This window comes from Bos grunniens, chromosome 5 (assembly GCF_055505025.1).
Source record: "Bos grunniens cultivar Pamir isolate PY7600 chromosome 5, Bosgru_T2T1.0, whole genome shotgun sequence".
Classification (NCBI taxonomy): domain Eukaryota; kingdom Metazoa; phylum Chordata; class Mammalia; order Artiodactyla; family Bovidae; genus Bos; species Bos grunniens.
In genome coordinates, this window is record NC_141169.1 from 10,183,740 (window position 1) to 10,208,917 (window position 25,178).

The following is a 25,178-nucleotide window of genomic DNA, read 5'->3' on the forward strand; positions in this document are numbered from 1 at the left end:
TTCTATGAAAATAGTTAAAAGAAAGGTTAAGATTAAATTATAATCATTATATTCTGCCTGGAAGACAAAGATATTTGTGTTATTTTAATCAGTCAGTTAAAGAGCATTCTCAAGAAGCTCACGATGTAGTATGGCATTCAAATACACAAGTAAATAATAATTTAAAAAGGAATATAATAAATATATGGCTGTATATTTATTATGAAAGCTAAGAAAAGGAAGAATGGTTGTCATCATGGAATATTTCCTGGAGGAGGCTCTACACATGAGTTTAACCTACGATCCAGTAACAAAGTGACGTATGGGGCATATGTGTAACATAAAGGCAGGATCCAGAACAGGGTCTTATTTGCCATCTTATGAGTAATTCTTTGACATTGAAGATAAAAGAGTCTCAGAACAAATGACTAATTTTTAAAGTTTCTCCATTTTAAAAAGGTGACTACCCTAGCTCTTTGAAAAAATATATAAAGTTATTTCTCTAAATGAAATGTTGCTGATTTTGATTTTAAATGTTTGTTTTAAGGTCAGTATAATGTAAGAAACATCAACAAAAATACCTAAAGCTGTTAATATTAAATCCGCTTTTGCCTTTCTTTACATGTTTTTGAAACGTTTAAATATAAATTAAATGCTAAAACACTGTCATAAGACATATATTATAAATGAATCTCAAGTTTGTGGTGTAAATTGTTCAGTGTTCTCCTGAACATTTACAAAGCATACACAAGAAACTGGCAGGCATGCCCATAAAAATATTGTTGCTAAGAAAATCAAAAGCTAACACATGCAGCACATTAAGAGATACAGGACTTGCTGACTTTAAACAGTTGACTAAATATGGTCAGTATATTAAGTCATACATGGAAAGAAAGAGAGTGACTCAACTGTACTTCTAAAATCTTATCTGATGTGATTTATCTGAAGTTTTTCTACATATCCCAAGCTATTATCAGTAACAGATGATTGTGTGAAGACACTTTTGTCATTTAATTCTAGGTACAGGCAGCTTTGTCAACTTGAGCTATAATCTATTTCAAGAAACTAGTTCCAAGTACATAAAACATCTGTTTTTATTGAAAAGAGGGCCTACTTATTTTTTTCAGCAAGTTAGCACAAGGACAACTTTGTTTCCCACTCATTTTTAGGAAAAAGTTGAAACACCTAATAACAAATGATATAATTATAAATAGCTGCACAAAATTGGCTCTAAGAAGACAGAATCCATGCCTTAAAGACAGATTATGTATGGGTTAGGCATGGGAGTTGAAAATCACTGCATTTCATTTCTAGAAGAGATAAAAACAAATGTATTTAGCAACTCTGTAATTCAATTAAGTAAAATCACAATTACAAAATTAGAGGCATTTGAAATAAATTCTGACATGTTATACTACAAAGTACCACTTTTGGTAAAAGTCCTATCCACCAATATTTCTATGAAGATGATTAAATTTTAAAAGATTCACTAAGAAAATTTTAGGGATTTCAAACCTCCTTCCAACAAATTACATACAGTGCAGGAGGGTAAAACAAAGGAAATGATTTGGTTGTATAAATGTAATTACAACAACTTGAGTAAAAATATATAATTATAATAATTAGATAAAGTGAATACAGTTTGCATCTAATCATTAGTGACATAATTACTGATAGGCAAAAGACAAATTAACCTGAATACAGAAGTCCTCTAAAACAGTTTCCATTTCCTTGAAGTAACTCTTTATGGCTTCTAGTAAGGAAAACTTAGTTCTGCTCAACTTGTGGGAACAGAAATTTGTAGATATACCAGGAAATAGTCCAAGGCCTAAGCATTCAGGGTGATATAGAAATCAGTGAGTGTTCATAAAGAGGAAGTAAATTGGAGACACCCAAACAAACTTTTGTTCTATTTTAAAGGAAATGAATTTGGACATATCAAAGGAGGAATTACAGATGTAGTTTATACAAGAAAAACAATGAAGAGCTCCAAGCAGTACTCCCTTAACAATAAAAAATAAATACCTTGGTCTTGCATTGAGACTGACAAATAAATGAGCATATACAATCTTAGGAGATCACCTATTACATATTTTTTAACTAATAAGATTAATTCTTTACTTTTTTTAATTGGTAGAAAACTGCTTTACAATGTTGTGTTGGTTTCTGCCATACAACACCAGTCATAGTACTATATCTATATCCCCTCCTCTTGAGCCTCCCTCCCCTCACCATCCCACTCTTCAGGTCATCACAGAGTGCTAGGCTGGGCTCCGTATGTTATACAGCAACTTCCCACTATTTACACATGACAGTATCTGTATGTCAGTGCTATTTTCTCACCCCCATCTTCCCCAGTCCGTTCTCTACTAGGTCCATCAGTACCATTTTTCTAGACTCCATGTATATGCATTAATAAACAATACTTGTTTTTCTCTTTCTCACTTCACTCTGTAGTTCATCTACCTCACTATAACTGATTCAAATTCATTCCTCTTCATGGCTGAGTAATTTTCCATTGTATATATGTACCACATCCTCTTTATCCATCTGTCAATGAACATCTAAGTTGCTTCCATGTCCTGGGTACTGTAACTATTGCTGCAATGAACACTGGGGTAGTTCAATTATTATATTTAATTATGAAAGTAAGTTCAGCACTGCATTTTAGTTAAATGACTTTTTGGCCTTTCTTATTATATAAGCAGATAGGATATAGGTGTAAAAGTAAAGGCCTAGTCTAATCATAAATAACATTCAAATTATAAAATGAAAGAATAAATTCAAAACAGATTAGACACAATGGCTAAACCATGGGAAATTTTTATTTGAATTAAGAAAAATTCAGACTTATGTATATACAATATCCATAGGAGACACAACGCCTGACAAGGAGAAGATCCAATTTATATTTGTGGATTCAATGAACTGGACAAGGCAAAGGGACTATAACAAAAATGAACAATTTCTTTTGAGACCTCTCCTCCCACAAGACAAGAATTTTTCTAGGGCAAAAGTATAGTCACCCATTGGTATTTGTGGGCGACTGGTTCCAGAACCCCCTGCAGGTACCAAAATCTGCAGATGCTCAAGTCCCTAATATAAAATCAGGGTAGTATTTGATTATAACCTGTGCACATCCTCCTGTATACTTTAAATCATCTCTAGGCTACTTAAAATACCTAATACAATGTAAATGGTTGTAAATACAATGTAAATGCTACATAAATAGTTGAAAGCTTGCGGCAATTTCAACTTTCAATTTTTTGGAACTTTGTGGAATTTTTCTGTGAACTATTTTCAACCCTGGTTAGTTAAATCTTTGGATGTAGAGGAGGGCTGACTATAATCCAGGCACTGCTTAAACATTCATTCATACTTCACCCAACAAGTATTACACTAAGCATCTGAATGAGAATGCCAAAACTTGGAACCATACTTATTCAAAGATCGAAACACACCCTGTATGTACTCTTATTCCATAGGTGTTGTTTCCTTTATTGACAAAGATCTATAAAGTACTATGCTAAACTTAGATCTTTAGATGCCAAAGACTTTCATTAGAGGACTTAATAAGGGAAGAATATTACTTCTAGAGTTTAGAATCCTTGTCTATGCTGTGCTAAATCACTTCAGTCACGTCCAGACTCTTTGTGGACCCTATGGACTGTAACCCACCAGGCTCTTCTGTTCATGGGATTCTTCAGGCAAGAATACTGGAGTTGGTTGCCATGCCCTTCTCCAGGGGATTTTCCCAACCCAGGGAGTGCACCCACGTCTCTTATGTCTCCTGCATAGGCAGGTGAGTTCTTTACCACTAGTGCCACAAAGGAAGAAAGAATATAAAATGTTAAAGTTTGGGATTATTCTTTGACACATAACTTTCATTGACTGCCTACTACACATAAAGCATTGAGCCATTCATTTTGATGGATACAAAGACCAGCACCAGAGAGTATATTCTTTTTGATTCCTTTACGCACACTGCCTGTCATATAGCAAGTACATAATACATGTAGAATGAATCAAAATAAAATGCTAATCTCTCCTGAATGAGAAGGTGTCTATGGACTACTGTGTGTACACGTACATAAAACTGTACTAAGTACTATATGAGACATGCTGCCTTTATCACTTTCCATGTATTCTCACAACTAGATTATTATACTTTAAGAACAGAAATTGTCTTATATACCCCACAATACTTAATACTTAAGTAACAGTGCTACTTAATAAATTTTTCTTAACGGACTAAAACAATCATGGAGTACTGTTCTCAGGATATCTATAATATACTTAGGAAAGTAAGATAAGCAGATAAAGGAAAACAGTAAGCAATTTAAAAGCAGCACAGCATTAATAAAGGAAAAGTCAGCATGTGAGCAGAGATGAGTTAAAGAAAACTTTTTATAGAAAATCTTTTGCTAGGTTTCATTACTGTCTGAGTGCTGGAGATAAAACACCGCTACAAGTACCTGTTTTCTTTGTTGAATACCTTTATCAGACATGATCACACACTGACCTAAAGGTGTTTAATCAATGGATATATACCAGTAAGAAAATAGTTTCAGGGGAAGTAATAAAAGCTCTTACATACTATTTTATTCAATTAAATTAACAGCAACAACAATAGGTTACAAAGGAGTATGTATAATATGATTGAACTCTTGCAATTGATATTCAAGACTCTGGAAGAACACAGACATACCTTGTTCTATTGTGCTTCAAAGACACTGAATTTTTTCCCACTGCAGATGCCACACGTATTTTTAACACACTGAAGGCCTGCGGCTCCTGTCAGGCATGTCTGTCAGTGCTGCCTTTCTCACTCTGTGTCTCCGTGTCACGCACCAGTAGTTCTCCCAATATTTACAATTTTCCCATTATTATTTGTTCTGATAGTCTATAATTAGTTATTTTTGATGTTAATATTGCAAAAATACTATGACCCATTGAAGGCTCACGACAGCATTTCTGAGCAATAAATTTATTTTTTAATTAAGGTATATACAATTTCTTAAAGACACAATGCTCTTCTACAGTTAACAGACTACACTACAGTGTAAATACAACCATGATATGCACTACGAAGCCCAAGAATTCATGTGATTTGCTATATTTGTATATTCATTTTACTGTACCGGCCTGGAACCGAATCTGCAATTTCCCTGCAATATACCTCTATATGTCAAATGTTAATCATCAGAAGTCAAAGTTATTGAGCTAATTTCCAAAAACTCTACAGTAAGGCTGTAAAATTCTTATGGCTTTCCAAACAAAACAAAGAATTCACATAGTTAGCTATCTAATTGTTCACTGATGGCTTTCTTCAGTGCTCAGCAAAATATATGGCCAATAAATAGCACGGAATCTTCAATTTAACAAATATTTATTAAGTGCCCACTATAGCCAGACACCATTCCAGCAGTTAGGAATACACTGGGGAAGGATATAAACCAGATTTCTGCATTTGCTGAGCTTATAAAGTCCAGCAGGCAAGAAAGATAACTAAACAAACAATAACAATAGGTAGGATAAATGCTATGGACTTAACTAGGGTACTGAACCTAGATTTAGGAGAAAGAGAGGAGAAATCAGAATCTCTGAGAATGGTGCTCAGGAATTTCCACTTTAAACTGGTTCCCCATCTAACGGTAAAAACACACTATATTAAGAACCACAGATATCCATGGTAACTGAAGCTAGAGAAATAAACAAGGCACCAAATAGCATATGTAAAATGTAATCAGAAAAGACTGTATCAAACCTGCAGAGCTATGAGTATTTAAGAAAGGGGAGACCAAATAAAAGGGAAGAAAAAATAAAAACTTAAAAAAAAAAAACTACATAGGTATGCAAGTATGCAAAAATCCAGGTAGAGAGAGCAGTGTGAAAGAAAACTCAACTTGATAAAATAAAGGAAATGCCCCATATTTTGATGCTACCAACACATTGGGGGGAAAAAAAAAACGAGATCAAAAAGACGATAAATCCTGTTTAACAATAAATCCAAACAATTAAAATAAATTCAGAAATCAAGAAAGAATGGTCAAAACTCTTAAAAGTGAGTCAAAAATAATGCAACTATTATAAATTCCAACCAGGTAGAAATATTAATACAACTAACAAAACAAGACCGGGGAAAGAAGAGCAAAAATGGATGAGTGCCTAATTCCGAACCTTTCCTAAAGATAAGTACAATCTTTCTAAAACTGGAATATGGTTCAAAAAAATCCTACTGCAATGTATTATTCATAGCCAAATACTTCATAATAACAAAGAAAATGTATCTAAAATTTAACCATTACTAGGTTTTTTCTTTTGACAAAAATTAAAGCAAAACTCAATTTTATACTTTTTAATTAAAACAGTATATATAATATATCCTTTTAATTTAAAGTATGTCACAGGATTCGCATAGAGATTCTAAAATAAAGCTCCCTAAATGAATGATAATTACTTACGGATAATCAACATCCATTATTACTGTTTTGGGGGGAGGGGGGCATACAGCACATTTCCAAGTCCAAAGTTAACAAGCAGCCAACCTCTTCCTGTAATAAATTCAGTCTAATCAGAAACAAACAAATATATAAGGTAAAAATTACAAAACAATAACCTCTCTAATCTAAAATTCTACTCATTCTACTAGACATGGATTATCTCAGTATACCTTTCTTAAATCCTCAAGAATTAATGTTAAATTTAAAAAAATATTTTTGATATATTAGAAAAATCAAACTAAGGAAAAGGGGAGACGTTTGGAAAGAGAAAGGCAAATTAGTTGTTATAGGACATAAATGGGTGGAAAAAAGCAGGGGAAAGACAGTCAAGCCTTGGAATCATATTTTCACATCCTTTTCAGAAACAAAAGAGCTCCAAGATGGTACTGATTCCTGCCTCATGGTAAATCGCATCTGTGTGCCAACTCCTCCCCTTGAGTGTGGACTGGACTGAGTGACTTGCTTCTAACAGATGGAATGTGCGAGAAGTAATGGGATGTCACTTTTAAGTTAGGTTATTAAAAGACTGTAGCTTCCATCTTGGCATTAACTCTCTCTTGCCCTCTGCCAAACTGCTTAAAACTTGGGAAAATTTAATTGCAGTGTCAAGAAGCAATCTCATTTAGAGGCCCATGTGGCAAAGAAGCAAGATCTCCCAATAATGGGCTTTGAAGTGGGTCCCTCTCCCACCCCACCCCAAATTAAGCCTTCAGATAACATGATCCCAGTCAATAGTGTGAAGTCAAAGTACATCCAAATTCTTTAACCCTAGAAAATTTGCTAATAAATGTTTGGAATTTCAAGTTTAGGGGTAATCTGTGATGCAGTGATAAAGAACAGTTACATGGCTGGATTTTTTACGACTGTAGAAGGCATTTTTATCCATTTTCATTGCTTCAGTTTGTGTGTATCCAAACAGCATGCTCCTTTGTCTACTTAATCTCTAATCTGTCTTTTCTCCTATATTTGAACTCCTCTTAAATGTGATCAGCTTGTAAACTATTATTTAAATTTAGGCCTATCACTTTATTTCCACAAATTCAAAGATCTAATCACACTGGACCACCTTCTATTTCTTGAATTTGCAAAACAATCTGAAATTAAAACTTCAGAAAAATAACAATCACCTGATAATGTACCAGTACTCATGCCTGATACCCCTTCAATATTTATTTTTGATGGGGGAGGGCATATGAATAGCAAGAAGGAAAAAAAATCAGCTTTTACACATTCCTTTTCATTGAGGGAAAATAATACGTGTAATTTTCCATTGAACAGTTGAACCTGAAGTTGAATGGTTCTATGAAGACCTACAAGATCTTCAGGAACTAACACCCAAAAAAGATGCCCTTTTCATAGTAGGTGACTGGAATGTAAAAGTAGGAAGTTAAGAACCTGAGTAAGGCAAATGTGGCCTTGGGAGTACAAAATGAAGCAGGACAAAGGCTATCAGAGTTTAGACAAGAGAACGAACTGGTCATAGCAAACACCCTCTTCAAACAACACAAGAGAAGACTCTACACATGGACATCACCAGATGCTCAACACTGAAATCAGACTGATTATATTCTTTGCAGCAAAAGATGGAGAAACTCTATACAGTCAGCAAAAACAAGACTGGGAGCTGACTGTAGCTCAGACCATGAACTCCTTATTGCCAAATTCAGACTTAAATTGGAGAAAGTACAGAAAACCACTAGACCATTCAGTTCAGTTCAGTTCCTCAGTTGTCTCCGACTCTTTGCAACCCCATGAATTGCAGCACGCCAGGCCTCCCTGTCCATCAACAACTTCCAGAGTTCCCCAAACTCATGTGCATCGAGTTGGTGATGCCATTCAGCCATCTCATCCTCTGTTGTCCCCTTCTCCTCCTGACCCCAATCCCTCCCATCAGGGTCTTTTCCAATGAGTCAACTCTTCACATGAGGTGGCAAAAGTACTGGAGTTTCAACTTCAGCATCATTCCTTCCAGTGAACACCCAGGACTGATCTCCTTTAGGATGGACTGGTTGGATCTCCTTGCAGTCCAAGGCACTCTCAAGAGTCTTCTCCAACACCACAGTTCAAAAGCATCAATTCTTTGGCACTCAGCTTTCTTTATAGTCCAACTCTCACATCCATACATAACTACTGGAAAAACCATAGCCTTGACTAGATGGACCTTTGTTAGCAAAGTAATGTCGCTGCTTTTTAATATGCTCTCTAGGTTGGTCATAACTTTCTTTCCAAGCAGTCTTTTAATTTCATGGGTGCAATCACCATCTGCAGTGATTTTGGAGCCCCGCAAAATAAAGTCTGACACTGTTTCCACTGTTTCCCCATCTATTTGCCATGAAGTGATGGAACCAGATGCCATGATCTTCGTTTTCTGAATGTTGAGCTTTAAGCCAACTTTTTCACTCTCCACTTTCACTTTCATCAAGAGGCTTTTTAGTTCCTCTTCACTTTCTGCCATAAGGGTGGTGTCATCTGCATATCTGAGGGTATTGTTATTTCTCCTGGCAATCTTGATTCCAGCTTGTGCTTCTTCCAGCCCAGCATTTCTCATGATGTACTCTGCATAGAAGTTAAATAAACAGGGTGGCAATATACAGCCTTGACATACTCCTTTTCCTATTTGGAACCAGTCTGTTGTTCCATGTCCAGTTCTAACTGTTGCTTCCTGACCTGCATATAGGTTTCTCAAGAGGCAGGTCAGGTGGTCTGGTATTCCCATCTCTTTCAGAATTTTCCACAGTTTATTTTGATCCACACAGTCAAAGGCTTTGGCATAGTCAATAAAGCAAAAATAGATGTTTTTCTGGAATTCTCTTGCTTTTTCAATGACCCAGCAGATGTTGGCAATTTGATCTCTGGTTCCTCTGCCTTTTCTAAAACCAGCTTGAACATTTGGAAGTTCACAGTTTACGTATTGCTGAAGCCTGGATGGGAGAATTTTGAGCATCACTTTACTAGCGTGTGAGATGAGTGCAATTGTGTGGTAGTTTGAGCATCCTTTGGCATTGACTTACTTTGGGATTGGGATGAAAAAGGACCTTTTCCAGTCCTGTGGCCACTGCTGATTTTTCCAGATTTGCTGGCATATTGAGTGCAGCACTTTCACAGCATCATCTTGCAGGATTTGAAATAGCTCAACTGGAATCCATCACCTCACTAGCTTTGTTCGTAGTGATGCTTTCTAAGGCCCACTTGACTTCACATTCCAGGATGTCTGGCTCTAGGTGAGTGATCACACCATCATCATTATCTGGGTGATGAAGATCTTTTTGTACAGTTCTTCTGTGTGTTCTTGCCACCTCTTCTTAATATCTTCTGCTTCTGTTAGGTCAATACCATTTCTGTCCTGTATCGAGCCCATCTTTGCATGAAATGTTCCCTTGGTATCTCTGATTTTCTTGAAGAGATCTCTAGTCTTTCCCATTCTGTTGTTTTCCTCTATTTCTTTGCATTGATGGCTGAGGAAGGCTTTCTTATCTCTCCTTGCTATTCTTCGGAACTCTGTATTCACATGCTTATATCTTTCCTTTTCTCCTTTGCTTTTCGTTTCTCTTCTTCTCACAGCTATTTGTAAGGCCTCCTCAGCCATTTTGCTTTTTTGCATTTCTTTTCCATGGGGATGGTCTTGATCCCTGTCTCCTGTACAATGTCACAAACCTCTGTCCACAGTCCATCAGGTTACCTAGACCATTCAGGTATGACATATATCAAATCCCTTACAATTATACACTGGAAGTGACAAACAGATTCAAGGGATTGGATCTGATAGAGTGCCTGAAGAAATGTGGATGGAGGTTCGTAATATTGTACAGGAGGCAGTGACCAAGACCTTTCTCAAGAAAAAGAAATGCAAAAAGGCAAAATGGTTGTCTGAAGAGGGCTTACAAATAGCTGAGAAAAGAAGAGAAGTGAAAGGCAAGGAGAAAAAGAAAAATATACCCATTTGAATGCGGAATTCCGAAGAAGAGCAAGGAGAGATAAGAAAGCTTTCCTCAGTGATCAATGCAAAGAAATAAAGGAAACCAACAGAATGGGAAAGACTAGAGATTTCTTCAAGAAAATTAGAGATACCAAGGGAACATTTCATACTGAGATGGGCACAATAAAGGACAGAAATGGTATGGACCTAACAGAAGCAGAAGATACTAAGAAGAGGTGGCAAGAATACACAGAAGAACTATACAAAAAAGGTCTTCAGGACTCAGATAACCATAATGGTGTGATCACTCACCTACAGCCAGACATTCTGGAATGTGAAGTCACGTGTGCCTTACGAATTATCACTATGAACAAAGCTAGTGGAGGTGATGGAATTCCAGTTGAACTATTTCAAATCCTAAAAGATGTTGCTTTAACAGTGCTGCACTCAATATGCCAGCATATTTGGAAAACGGCAGTGGCCACAGGACTGGAAAATGTCAGTTTTCATTCTAATCCCAAAGAAAAGCAATGCCAAAGAATGTTCAAACTACTGCACAAATGCACTCATTTCACACGTTAGAAAAGTGTTCAAAATCCTCCAAGCCAGGCTTCAACAGTATGTGAACTGTGAACTTCCAGATGTTCAAGCTGGATTTTGAAAAGGCAGAGGAACCAGAGATCAAATTGCCAACATCTGGTGGATCACTGAGAATGCAAGGGAGTTCCAGAAACCATCTGCCTCTGGTTTATTGACTATGCCAAAGCCTCTGATTCTGTGGATCACAATGAACTGTGGAAAATTCTTAAAGAGATGGGAATACCAGACCACCTGACCTGCCTCTTGAGAAACTGTATGCCAGTCAAGAAGCAACGGTTAGAATCGGACTGGTTCAACAACAGACTGGTTCCAAATCGGGAAAGGAGCACATCAAGGCTGTATATTGTCACCCTGCTTATTTAACTTATATGCAGAGTACATCATGTGAAACGCTGGGCTGGATGAAGCACAAGCTGGAAGCAAAACCGCCGGGAGAAATAGCAATAACCTCAGATATGCAGATGACACCACCCTTACGGTAGAAAGTGAAGAAGCACTAAAGAGCCTCTTGATGAAAGTGAAAGAGGAGAGTGAAAAAGTTGGCTTAAAACTCAACATTCAGAAAACTAAGATCATGGCATTTGGTCCCATCACTTCATGGCAAACAGATGGGGAAACAGTGGAAACAGTGACAGACTTTATTTTGGGGGTTCCAAAAATCACTGCAGATGGCGACTGCAGCCATGAAAAGGTGCTTACTCTTTGGAAGAAAAGCTGTAACCAACCTTGACAGCATATTAAAAAGCAGAGACATTACTTTGCTAGCAAAGGTCTGTCTAGTCAAAGCTATAGTTTTTCCAGTAGTCATGTACAGATGTGAGAGTTGGACTTTAAAGAAGGCTGAGTGCCGAAGAATTGATGCTTTTGATCTGTGGTGTTGGAGAAGAGTCTTGAGAGTTCCTTGGACTGCAAGATCAAATCAGTCAATCCTAAAGAAAATCAGTTGTGAATATTCATAGAAGGACAGATGTCGAAGCTCTAATACTGTGGCCACCTGATATGAAGAAATAATTTGAAAAGACCCTGATGATGGGAAACATTGAAGGCAGGAGAAGGGGATGACAGAGGATGAGATGGTTGGATGGTATCACCACCTCGATGGACATGATTTTGAGTAAGCTCTGGGAGTTGCACAGGGAAGCCTGGTGTGCTGCAGTCCATGGTTATCACAAAGAGTCAGACATGACTGAGTCAAAGTGAAAGTCACTCAGTCGTGTCCAACTCTTTGCGACCCCATGGACTCTACAGTCCATGAAATTCTCCAGGCCAGAATACTGGACTGAGTAGCCTTTCCTTTCTCCAGGGGATCTTCCCAAACCAGGGATCGAACCCAGGTCTCCCGCACTGTAGGCAGATTCTTTACCAGCTGAGCCACAAAGGAAGCCCAAGAGTACTGGGGTGGGTAGCTGATCCGTGCTACAGTAGGTCTTCCTGACCCAGGAATCAAACCAGAGTCTCATGAATTGCAGGGAGATTCTTTACCAACTGAGCTATCAGGGAACTGAATTTTCCATTGCATAATTAATTCATTTGATCACTTTCCCAAAACTGTTGCAAAAATATGTTAGTATTTTACGTTCACAGATTATAGAGTTTTGACATTCCTTTACATGTGCTAGTCAAAAGAGAAAGTAAAAAGGCAGAAATAAAAGCACCTAAATTTTCAATTTGCCTTCTGAAACAACTGTCACTACACAGCCCTTCTGAAAGCAATTCATCACAAAAATTTACTGTAGTATTTCCCAAACAATTTCCATGAAACTACTAACATGAAATGGTTAATAAATGGTCTTTAGTAAAGTGTTCTTAAAAACGGTTAAATTCAGGAAACAATGGATTAAACAGATTTTTTTTACAGCAGAACTTGTCAGCAAATCTCTTTTTTCCCACTGACATCTATTTTTATCACCAAAATCTATTTTTATGTTCAAGTTAAGGCAGACAATCTAGTCTGGGAACCACTGTACCATATATACAATGTGTCTGTAACATAATAAATAAGTGTACCACTGCACTGTGAATTCCAAGTCTCTCACAGATATTCCATAATGAATAAATTCACAATTTTAAACTACTTTTCACCTTTAAGGAAAAAAATTTTTATGCAGATTTTGTGCACCAATAACTGCATGGAATCAAGAAATTTCTGGAAGGTTTTTGGTTGTTTTTGTTTATCTAAACTAGACAATCAATAGTTAACTTGGCTCACAACACATTACAAATGAGATTTTTACCTTTTGAAGCTTTTCCAGCTACCTAAAAGACTTTGACACACATAGGCATCTCCTTCACAAAGACAGAAGCTACACAATTCTGCTAAAGGGTCTTTAGATAAAACAAAACCTAATGCTAAAAACCCTAACAAAGCACACTCTCTTGCTCCATCACAAAAAGGCAGGTTCACAGGAAGAATGGGTAAGCCCAGTTACCAAGAAAAGTAATCTGATAAAAATTCAATTGTTTTAGGTCTTAAGAATTAACTATAGCAGCTTGAGATTTCTCGTGAAGAAGACAAAAGGAACCCATGAGTAATGGCTGAGGCACTGCTAGGCCTTATAGTGTGCTGTGCTGTGCTTAGCTGCTCAGTCGTGTCCTACTCTGAGACCCCGTGGACTGTAGCCTATCAGGCTCTTCTTTTCATTTGGATTCTCTAGGCAAGAATACTGGAGTGGGTTGCCATTCCCTCCTCTAGGGTATCTTTCCAATCCAGGGACTGAACCCAGGTCTCCTGCGTTGTAAACAGATTATTTACTGTCTGAGCCAGCAGGAAAGCCCATGAATACTGGAGTGGGTAGCCTATCCCCTCTGCAGGGGATCTTCCCAACTCAGGAATCAAACCAGAAGTCTCCTGCATTGCAGACGGATTCTTTACCAGTGGAACTACCAAGGAAACCCTTATAGATTTCTCCTCAATTTATTCTTCTTTTAGCCACTTTAATCCTTTATTTCTGACTTTTCCAACCTATGTCCACTTTAATCCTTTATTTCAAGTTAAATTATTTCCATTTTCTGTAGCACTGTGAACACACCTGTTCTAATATGTTTAAAACATTGTGTTATAATTATCTACCCATTCTCCTCCGCATTCATTTTCCTCTCTTACTGCTTTCACTACTGTGAGCTCTTAAAAGCAAGGACCCTATTTTGTAGTCACAGGATAGTATCTAGACTACTTAGGCATTATCAAACGTTAAATGCAGGAAACTGAGTATGATTTTGGAGAAGGCGATGGCACCCCACTCCAGTACTCTTGCCTGGAAAATCCCATGGACGGAGGAGCCTGGTAGGCTTCAGTCCATGGGGTCGCTAAGAGTAGGACACGACTGAGCGACTTCACTTTCACTTTTCACTTTGATGCATTGGAGAAGGAAATGGCAATCCACTCCAGTGTTCTTGCCTGGAGAATCCCAGGGATGGGGGAGCCTGGTGGGCTGCCATCTATGGGGTCGCACAGAGTCGGACACAACTGAAGTGACTTAGCAGCAGAGTATTATTTAGCTTCAGTGATAGTACTCAAAAATACATTGCTCATTCTTTGCTACAGATGACTATGAAAAAAGAAAGGAAAAGTATTAGTCACTCAGTCGTGTCCTACTCTTTGCGACCCCACAGACTGTAGCCTGCCAGGCTCCTCTGTCCATGCGGTTTCCCAGGCAAGAATATGGGAGTGGGTAGCCATTCCCTTCTCCAGTGGATCTTCCTGACTCAGGGATCGAACCCAGGTCTCCTGCATTGCAGGCAGATTCTTTACCACTGAGACAGCAGGAAAGCCCACAGATGGCTATATAAAAAACAAAAAACAGATGACTATATCAGAAATCAGTTTTTCCATGTCATATCTGACTTACCACAGTAGATAAGTTACAAAACATTTTGCAATCTTTTTATGTTAGGGGGAATAATACTTTCTCTTTTTACTACAGGACAAATGTCACTAAGAATTTTAGTATCTATTAATCCAAAGTATTAAACTATTTTGCAGCTAAATGTACAAATAAGTGATACAGATCACTCAGAAAAGTAACATTCTTCAAACCAAAAAGATGACTGGAGCTGAGTAAGATCATACCAAGGTAAGAGACAAGTTTTTGTTTTAGCAGCACTCTGCTGTTATCACTGCTGCTCCTTAATGGCTACACCTTTCTCATCTTATCAGTTAGCAGGAATTCCAAGGCAAGAAAGACTCCAAGTAATTAATCACTTCACTTCACTTCGCTAATACCCACCTTTAGTGAGACCTGCACTTCCTAACTGTTCCATATGCAGATATGATCTCCTTCCCTCCTCTATAGTTAGATAAAATAAACCAAAACTACTTTTCACTTTGTTTTTAGAAAAATCAAATTATATAACCAATATCATGTAATGTTTTGTTAAAAATAACATTAGCATTCGAGCCTAAAACTACTGCCACAAAAGGAATTCCTTTTTTGTGTAAGACAGAGTCCCAATGCACATAAGGTTCTTAGTAATTTAGCTACTGTGGTAATAAAGGCAGCCAAGATGAGAGCACTGAAGACAAAGTGAAGGCCAGCTAGGTTTTTTTTTTTTTTTTCTTTTTTGGAGTGGTGCCTTGCATTTCACTGAAAGTCTAAAAGCTAAGTCTTGACCATATAAGGCTTTGGGATTCCCATGGACAGAAATGCCTAAGCAACAGTCAAATCCAGTCAAAACCTTTAAATACATGAAACACAGGTACTAAACTATTGCTGAGTATTTTTCTTCTACCGTTATTTTTTCTTCTAGTTTCATTTAAATATATTCTTACAGATAATCCCATAAATGTTCCTGTAAATCATTATGATCAAACCCACAAAGTTAAAATATATAAAAAGTATATATAAATCACAGAAAATTCCTTAAAAAATAAACAACTTTTGATGGAAATCCTTCTAAAGTCTGTTACACATTCCTTTCTCATTTAAAAAATGTACAAAAAAATGAATTTCATTTTTCTCTATTAACTCATTATGGAGTCCACTATTAAGCTCTTGATGTTATATAACACTGTCCTTTTAGCCAGTCAACAGTATATACAGCTAAAATGATACCTAAAGTGCTTTTTGGGAATAATTTGCTTTTAATAGGCTTTCTGCTTTCTATTTTACTTCCATCTGTCACCTCCTGAAACCACCTGATAGTATCCTATCTTCATCTTAATTTGTAGCTCTTAATTTGCCACACATTAAAAAGAAAAAAAAAAACTGAGCCTAAAATAGGAGTATGTAGAAACTATGTGAGGACTTCTAAGTAAATAAAAGTACTTACGCTTAAGCATGTAGGTTCTGTAACATCTGTTCCACTTATATGAATTATGCTTATTTTCCAGCTATTATTTAAGTCAGGAAGTTTCCAGTAAAAGAAAAATGATTAGAAAAATTATACAGAAGGCTATTCAAGTAATATCAAAACTGACATCTGATGAAAAAAGAGAAGCTAATATATGTTATTGGCCAAATTTTCTTTGCACTGCTGTTTGCTGTTCGGTTGCCAAGTCGTGTCCAACTCTTTTTCCAACCTCATGGGCTGTAGCCCGTCAGGCTCCTCTGTCTATGGGACTTCCCACGCAAGAATACTGGAGTGGGTTGCCATCCCTTCCGCAGGGGCTCTTCCCTACCCAGAGATTGAACCTGCGCCTCCTGCATTGTAGGCAGATTCTCTACCACGGAGCCACCAGGGAAGCCCTTTGCATATGGGTTGATTAAAAAGAACAAACATGGGATACAGCCAGTGCTGATCATGCCAGAGCTCCTGGAAAAAACAGTGGTGACCCTAAGAAAATGAGCAAAGATCCCAAGATGATAGTTTACTTTTACATTATCTATCATACATCCTCATGTCTTTAAAATAATAAGACATCCTGATAACTTACTTTGTGATTTAATTTTCAAGAATTCAAGAAAAAAGGGAAAGCAGAAGTTCATTAAATGAAATGGTATGTAAAGCTCAGTGGAATAGTCATGTCTGATAACAAATGAAATCTTTTCTGATAGCTATTTCATGTTAATAAGAGAACAGATTATATAAATAATATAAATAACAGAGTATATAAATAAGGTACACCCCCCAAGTTCTGTCTTATCATAATAACACACTTCCTTTTCCAGAAAATATCTTTCAGATCAGATCAGTCGCTCAGTCGTGTCTGACCCTTCGCGACCCCACGAACCGCAGCACGCCAGGCCTCCCTGTCCATCACCAACTCCCAGAGTTCACTCAGACTCATGTCCATCGAGTCAGTGATGCCATCCAGCCATCTCATCCTCTGTCGTCCCCTTCTCCTTCTGCTCCCAATCCCTCCCAGCATCAGAGTCCTTTCCAATGAGTCAACTCTTCACATGAGGTGGCCAAAGTACTGGAGTTTCAGCTTTAGCATCATTCCTTCCAAAGAAATCCCAGGGCTGATCTCCTTCAGAATGGACTGGTTGGAGCTCCTTGCAGTCCAAGGGACAAGGGACTCTCAAGAGTCTTCTCCAACACCACAGTTCAAAAGCATCAATTCTTTGGCGCTCAGCCTTCTTCACAGTCCAACTCTAACATCCATACAGGAAAAACCATAGCCTTGACTAGACGAACCTTTGTTGGCAAAGTAATGTCTCTGCTTTTGAATATGCTATCTAGGTTGGTCATAACTTTCCTTCCAAGGAGTAAGCATCTTTTAATTTCATGGCTGCTTAGGAAGACCAAAAACAGCTTCTAGACTTTAATACCCTTTACCAGCACCACTACTCAGTTCAGATCTTTTTGAATAACTAGTGAGCATATATCATTTACTGGGTACAGTATGCTGGGCATATAAAGATAAATCATGATTGATACAGATCCAAATGAAATATATAGTTTTAATTGGAAGCCAAAGAGGAAATAGTTTAAGTAAGGCAAGTACCTTACTGTGTAGGAGTTCCAAAGATAGGAATAGCCTAGGGAGGAGTCAGAGCTCCATGAGTGCATGTCTTTAAAGAAAGAGTGATGGCTAAAACTATTTTCTTAAAAATCAGGGAGCAGAATATCAGATAAAGAGCATTTGGTACAGCTAAAGGATTATAAAGAACAAGAAGGAATGATAGTGATTAAGGAGAATTAAGTAGAGATAAGAGAGGGAGACTGTAGCTGACCTTGTAAACCAGGCTAAGGAGACTTAATTTATTCTGTACTATAGTACTTAATTTATTCTGTACTATAGTATTTATTCGGAGAAGGCAATCACTAAGCGACTTCACTTTCATTTTTTACTTTCATGCATTGGAGAAGGAAATGGCAACCCACTCCAGTGTTCTTGCCTGGAGAATCCCAGGGACAGGGAAGCCTGGTGGGCTGCCATCTATGGGGTCGCACAGAGTTGGACACGACTGAAGTGACTTAGCAGAGAGATAGTATTTATCAAATATGAATAATATAAAGATATCTCTCTAAAAGGGGGAAAAAAAAATCCCACAATCTTTCCTAAAATTACTTTTATGTCATTTAAATAGCTGCTAGCATAAACCTAGGCCTTAATACATGCCTTAGTACATAAATAAAACTAAACAAATTTATAAATTTTCTCACTACTTTTTTCTTCAGTTTCTAAAAGGGGTTTGTGATGACTGGGAAATTACAATTCCCCATCCAATTGCAAACATGACATTTTCACTAAATCCATCTTGGTCTTTCCTCATTTGTTGCTCACAGTTAACTCTGTTATATTTGGCACCAACACCAACACAAATGCAAATGTCTTCAACTGAAACCAAGAACCAATGAAGGTGAAGTCGCTCAGTCGTGTCCGACTCTTTGCGGCCCCATGGACTGCAGCCCACCAGGCTCCTCCGGCCATGGGATTTTCCAGGCGAGAGTACTGGAGTGGGGAGAAGCAGTATTCAATTGTAGAACAGTCATTCTATCTACCTGTGTTCCTAGCTACCCACGGTCATATAGTTTAGATTATCGTCACAATTTAGACATTCTTATTGACATAGTAAGAGAAAAAGTGTCTAAAGAATGTCTCCTAAATTTCTGGCTTATGTGATTAGATGGAAGATGATGCTACCACATTCAAAATGTGTCACCTCTGAGATCTTAGAATTCTCAAACTCCCAGAGAAAAACATAGTACCCCACTGTACAGCCTTCTCTCTATTCTGACTGAATCTCTTCTTTTTCGGTCCTCACTGTGAATTCCTGATTATTGACTCCTTCCAGTTCCTCAGTTCACCATTCATAGGCTTTACTTGCCTGTTTTATTTCAATTATTCATTCACCACCCCAGAATTTCCTGCCAATCTCCAGGGCTGAGTAACAGCATACATTTCCATCTTACAAAGATGCTGTCAAGCAATGCTAGAAAAATTATGAAACCATATTAATTTGGTTCACTGTAACATACTTCTCTTTTTCCTAAATTCCTATCATTGTATTTACCATTTCAAATCTCCTCCAGTCTCCTTAAGATCTCTGATATTAAATTCTACTGCTCCGCAATGCAATCCAAGAGCTATATATACTTTTACACTCGAAGAAAAAGGAAATGGCTAGTGACAATCTTTTACAATCTCACTCTTTTCCACATTAAAAGTTCTTTCATCTCCACACTTCCCCTTCTTCCTTCTCTTTGGTTTGGAAGCAGAAACGTCCCATCATTCCTAAACTAATTCCTAATGACTTACTACACAAACGCTTTCTACTTTTCTATATTTGTATTTCAAAATTTTACCCTATCCATCAGCCAAACTCAACTACTCACCAGTTCAATTCTCGTCCTGGCATTTCTTCTAATGCTGCTAGTCGCTAAGTCGTGTCTGACTCTTCGCAACCCCTGGACTGCAGAACGCCAAGCTTCCCTGTCCTTCACTACTCCCAGAGTTTGCTCAAACTCATGTCCATTGAGTGGTGATGTATATCTGCCTAGACTGCACCCACTCCCCAACAAAACTTCTTTCCATTCCTCTACATCCTAAAAAACACATAAAACACAAAAATATTTCTTTATATTACCTTCCACATATATAGTATTCCACTTTTTCCCTTTACATTTTATTATAAAAATGTTCAAATATATAGCAAAGTTGAAAGACTCTTACTGTGATTATCTATGTATACCTCAGACAGAATATATTATTAACATGTTACTACTAGCTTGGCATATAGCTGCTGCTGCTAAGTCACTTCAGTCGTGTCCGACTCTGTGTGACCCCAAAGACGGCAGCCCACCAGGCTCCCCCATCCCTGGGATTCTCCAGGCAAGAACACTGGAGTGGGTTGCCATTTCCTTCTCCAATGCATGAAAGTGAAAAGTGAAAGTGAAGTTGCTCAGTCGTGTCTGACTCTTAGCGACCCCATGGACTGCAGCCTACCAGGCTCCTCTGTCCATGGGATTTTCCAGGCAAGAGTACTGGAGTGGGGTGCCATTGCCTTCTCCGGGCATATAGCTAACTACCCTTTATCCATCCATTAATATAGCTACTTTAAAAAGCACCAAAAAAGTAAAACTGTAGCAATTAGTATAGATAATCAGTAAATTACCTCCCTAAAATATCTCAGTTATGTACAGATGTGAGAGTTGAACCATAAAGAAAATTGAGCGCCAAAGAATTGATGCTCTCGAACTGTGGTGCTGGAGAAGACTCCTGCAAGTTCCTTGGACAGCAAGGATATTAAGCCAGTCAATTCTCAAGGAACTCAATCCTAAATATTCATTGGAAGGACTGATGGTAAAACTCCAATACTTGGCCACCTGATGGGAAAAGTCGACTCACTGGAAAAGACCCTGATACTAGGAAACATTGAGGGCAGGAGGAGAAGGGCAACAGAGGATAAGATGGCTGGATGGCATCACTGACCCAATGCATATGAGTTTTAAGCAAAGTCCAAGACATAGTGAAGGACAGGGAAGCTTGGCATGCTGCAGTTCACGGGGTCTCAAAGAGTCGGACGTGACTTAGCAACTAAACAACAAAATACTTTAGCATTTGTTTAATATTTGTTTAGTTTCCTTTCGATGCAAAATTTACATACTGTGGAATGCAAGGAATTTAAATGTACATTTACTGTTTTAACTAACACATCAATCTGTGTAACCCAAACCTCTATCCGTATTTATTACCTACCGTGACTACAGTTCCTTCATGCCCCTTTCTAGTTAACTCCCACTCCCCCTCCACAAAAGCAACCACTACTGTTTTTTTCAGCCACCACAAGTAAGATGTAGCTATTTTAAATTTTCATGTAAGTGGAATCCTAGAGTATATCCTTATTTTGTGAAAGCCTTCTTTAAGCAAAATGTTTTTATGATTCATTCATGTAACTAGGTATTGGTAGTTTGTCCTGTTTACTGCTGAGTGACTACTTCCTTGTTTTGTTATATAATAATTTATCCATTCCTCTATTGATGAACACCTAGGCTGTTTCCAGTTTTCAACTATTAAGAATAAACCTGCTATGAACATTCTGGTACAAGTCTTTTCAGAATATATGTTTTCATTTCTCTTGGGCAAACACTAGGAACAGAACTTCTGGGCAGGTGTATGTTTTCTAAGAAACTGATGAACATTTTCCCAAAGCTACTGTACTACTTTATATCTCTACCCATAATGAGAGTTTCCATTGCTCTGCATTCTCACCAACGTTTGATGATTTGAATTTTTCATTAGCCACTGATTAGTGTAACATTCCCCTTTTTTGAAAGTAACCATTTGTACCTTTCTTCTTTATCCTGTGCATTAGTCATTATGTGCACTTGACTTGCCCCTATTGGACTACACACATTTCATGAAGTTATAAATTGTTTTAGCTTCCTTCCCCTTACAATGTTTACAGCAGAGTGATTTGCATACACTAGAACAATAAATATCAGTTTAATTTAGTTGACTATTAAATTTTATTTGTCCTTCCCATTCTGGATAAGTAATAAGTAAAAAAAAAAAAAATCCAGAAGACACATATGTGAAATTGAGGCTACAGACAATAAAAGATTGGTAACTTTCCTCCAATTTTATCACAATCCTGTACTAAAATATTAACAACTCTAATACCATTGATTATGCTGTTTTTTCCTACAACAGTGTCATATCTAGACACATACATGTAAAATCTTACAGAAATAGAATATAAGCTCCATGTAAACTTCACAAGCAAAGAAATCTTATTCTGCTTTGTTCACTGATGTATCTTAGTGTCTAGAATAGTGCCTACCTGATAATGAGCACACAAATATTTGCTGAATAAATACATATACATCTTTCCACAAATTTGCTTTTAAACTAATGGCAGGGAACTTACAAAGCTTCTTATAGTCACAGCTTTAACAGCTTTAAATCCTAATACCTATGAATATATCCTTTTATAAATAGCTTCTGCCTAGGATTTTTAAATGTTTTTCAAAGTATATCTTCACACAATCTGGAATGGTAATTCTCTTTAACTTAAGTACACAAGTTAGGGAAGCATACACCCTGAACTTCAGAGAAAGAAGGTGGCTCCTGAATAGCCTCCTCAGAGGTACCAAATCAAGCTGACAATCAATGATACAGTATAGGACTAAAAATCTTAATTACTTAACCTGTATGTCCATGCACCAAATAAATCAGAGAGCAATTTCAAAATGTCCACTTCTATTCAAAGTCCTAAGATGAAGTCTTTGAAATGAGTTATTGTGAAGAGAATTCTTCATACCATAAAACACTGCCTGAATCTAGTAATCAGTATGTAATATGCTAGGTGCTCAGGCTATAAAGACAAAATTCAGGAACTTATATTTCAGTGGAAGAGGCACTCAAGTAAATAAACAATTACAGAACTGTTACAGAAATATGCAAGAGTTCAAGGACGGCACACAAGAGGGCTCTAGATCAGGAACAAGTTAGGATAAGCTTCTTGGCAGGTGACTGCCTGAGATACCTAATCACATAAACCAGAAAACTAGAGGTCATCTCTGAAGGAAAGATTCACTAGTTACAATTCTTATAAGTGTCACCTTTCTTTAGAGCAACTGATCCTCTTCAGGAGAAGTCTTACAGTTATTGAAGAACAACTAAAAGACATTTGGATTCTGATATGACAGTTAAAGGGCATTTGATTTGTTCCCAGTTCTTAATGATTATAAATAAAGTCACTATAAAATCTGCATATGAGTTTTCATGTGACCATGTTTTCATTTTCCTGCAGAGGCAAAAAAGAAAGCTTGTTTTAACTTGCTGCTCACTTTTTGGAGTTGTTGCCAAAAAAAGAGCATAGGACAATTTGTGCAGTGCCCTCAAAGGTAAATATTAGCAGATAGTAATAATAACATTTATTTACTATATGAATTTGTCAAAAAGAAAGTGAGAAAGATAAAAAGAAGCAAAGTAAACACTGGATTCAAATCTAAACAGGAGCTACTGAATTTTAAATTTAAATCATTCAATAATTATTTACTAGGAATTCACTAGGCACTAAAATAAATGCTTGGGCTTCACTGGTAGATAAACAAACAAATGAATGAATAATTACACCCTAAGTCAGTCAGTCAGTTCAGTCTTGTCCAACTCTTTGTGACCCCATGGACCACAGCATGCCAGGTCTATGCCAGTAGGTGATGCCATCCAACCATCTCATCCTACGCCATCCCCTTCTCCCCCCACCTTTATATTTCCCAGCATCAGAGTCTTTTCAAATGAGTCAGCTCTTCGCATCACATGGCCAAAGTACTGGAGTTTTAGCTTCACCATCAGCCCTTCCAATGAACACCCAGGACTGATCTCCTTCAGAATGGACTGGTTGGAGCTCCTTGCAGTCCAAGGGACTCTCAAGAGTCTTCTCCAACACCACAGTTCAAAAGCATCAATTCTTCAGCACTCAGCTTTCTTTATAGTCCAACTCTCACATCCATACATGACTACTGGAAAAACCATAGCCTTGACTAGACGGACCTTTGTTGGCAAAGTAATGTCTCTGATTTTTAATATGCTATCTAGGTTGATCATAACTTTCCTTTCAAGGACTAAGGGTCTTTTAATTTCATGGCTGCAGTCACCATCTGCAGTGATTTGGGAGCCCCAAAAAATAAAGCCACTGTTTCCACTGTTTCGCCATCTATTTGCCATGAAGTTACGGGACCAGATGCCATGATCTTCGTTTTCTGAATGTTGAGCTTTAAGTCAACTTTTTCACTATCCTCTTTCATTTTCATCAAGAGGCTCTTTAGTCCTTCTTCACTTTCTGCCATAAGGGTGGTGTCATCTACATATTTGAGGTTACTGATCTTTCTCCTGGCAATCTTGATTCCAGCTTGTGCTTCATCCAGCCCAGCGTTTCTCATGATGTACTCTGCATATAAGTTAAGTAACCAGGGTGACAATGTACAGCCTTGACATACTCCTTTCCTGATTTGGAACCAGCCTGTTATTCCACATCCAGTTGTAACTGTTGCTTCCTGACCTGCATACAAATTTCTCAAGAAGCAGGTCAGGTGGTCTGGTATTCCCATCTCTTTAAGAATTTTCCACAGTTTATTGTGATCCACACAATCAAAGGCTCTGGCATAGTCAATAAAGTAGAAATAGTCAATAAAGCAGAAACGGATATTTTCCCATCTATCTGCCATGAAGTCAATGGACCAGATGCCAAGATCTTCATTTTTTGAATGCTGAATTTTTCACTCTCTTCTTTCATTTTCATCAAGATGCTCTTCAGTTCCTCTTCACTTTCTGCCATAAGGGTGGTGTCATCTGCATATGTGAGGTTATTGATATTTCTCTTGCCAATCTTGATTCCAGCTTGTGCTTCATCCAGCCTGGAAGCTCGCATGATGTACTCTGCATAGAAGTTAAATAAGCAGGGTGACAATATACAGTCTTGACATACTTCTTTCCCAATTTGGAACCAATCTGTTGTTCCATATCTGGTTCTAACTGTTGCTTCTTGACCTGCATACAGATTTCTCAAGAGGCAGTCAGGTGGTCTGGTATTCCCATCTCTTTCAGAATTTTCCAGTTTGTTGTGATCTACACAGAAAAAGCTTTGGCGTAATCAATAAAGCAGAAGATGATGTTTTTCTGGAATTCTCTCTTACTTTTTCGATGATCCAATGGATGTTGGCAATTGATCTCTGGTTCCTCTGCCTTTTCTAAATCCAGCTTGAACATCTGGAAATTCTCAGTTCATGTACTGTTGAAGCCTAGCTTGGAGAATTTTGAGCATTACTTTACTAGCATGTGAGATGAGTGG

General features: G+C 37.6%; 1 protein-coding gene across 11 annotated transcripts in view; it reads right to left on the reverse strand.

Moving 5' to 3' along the window:
• PPP1R12A (protein phosphatase 1 regulatory subunit 12A) overlaps positions 1-25,178 on the reverse strand; it is a 166,529-nt gene that overhangs the window by 108,531 nt on the left and 32,820 nt on the right. For 2 of the 11 annotated variants that reach the window (XM_086398842.1, XM_086398838.1), the window contains exon 1: positions 6,444-6,528. The exons of the other annotated variants lie outside the window; for them this stretch is intronic. The gene's annotated coding sequence lies outside the window, so the exon portion shown is untranslated. Of the gene's footprint in view, positions 1-6,443; positions 6,529-25,178 lie in introns of those variants that run through there. 11 annotated transcript variants of the gene reach the window in all.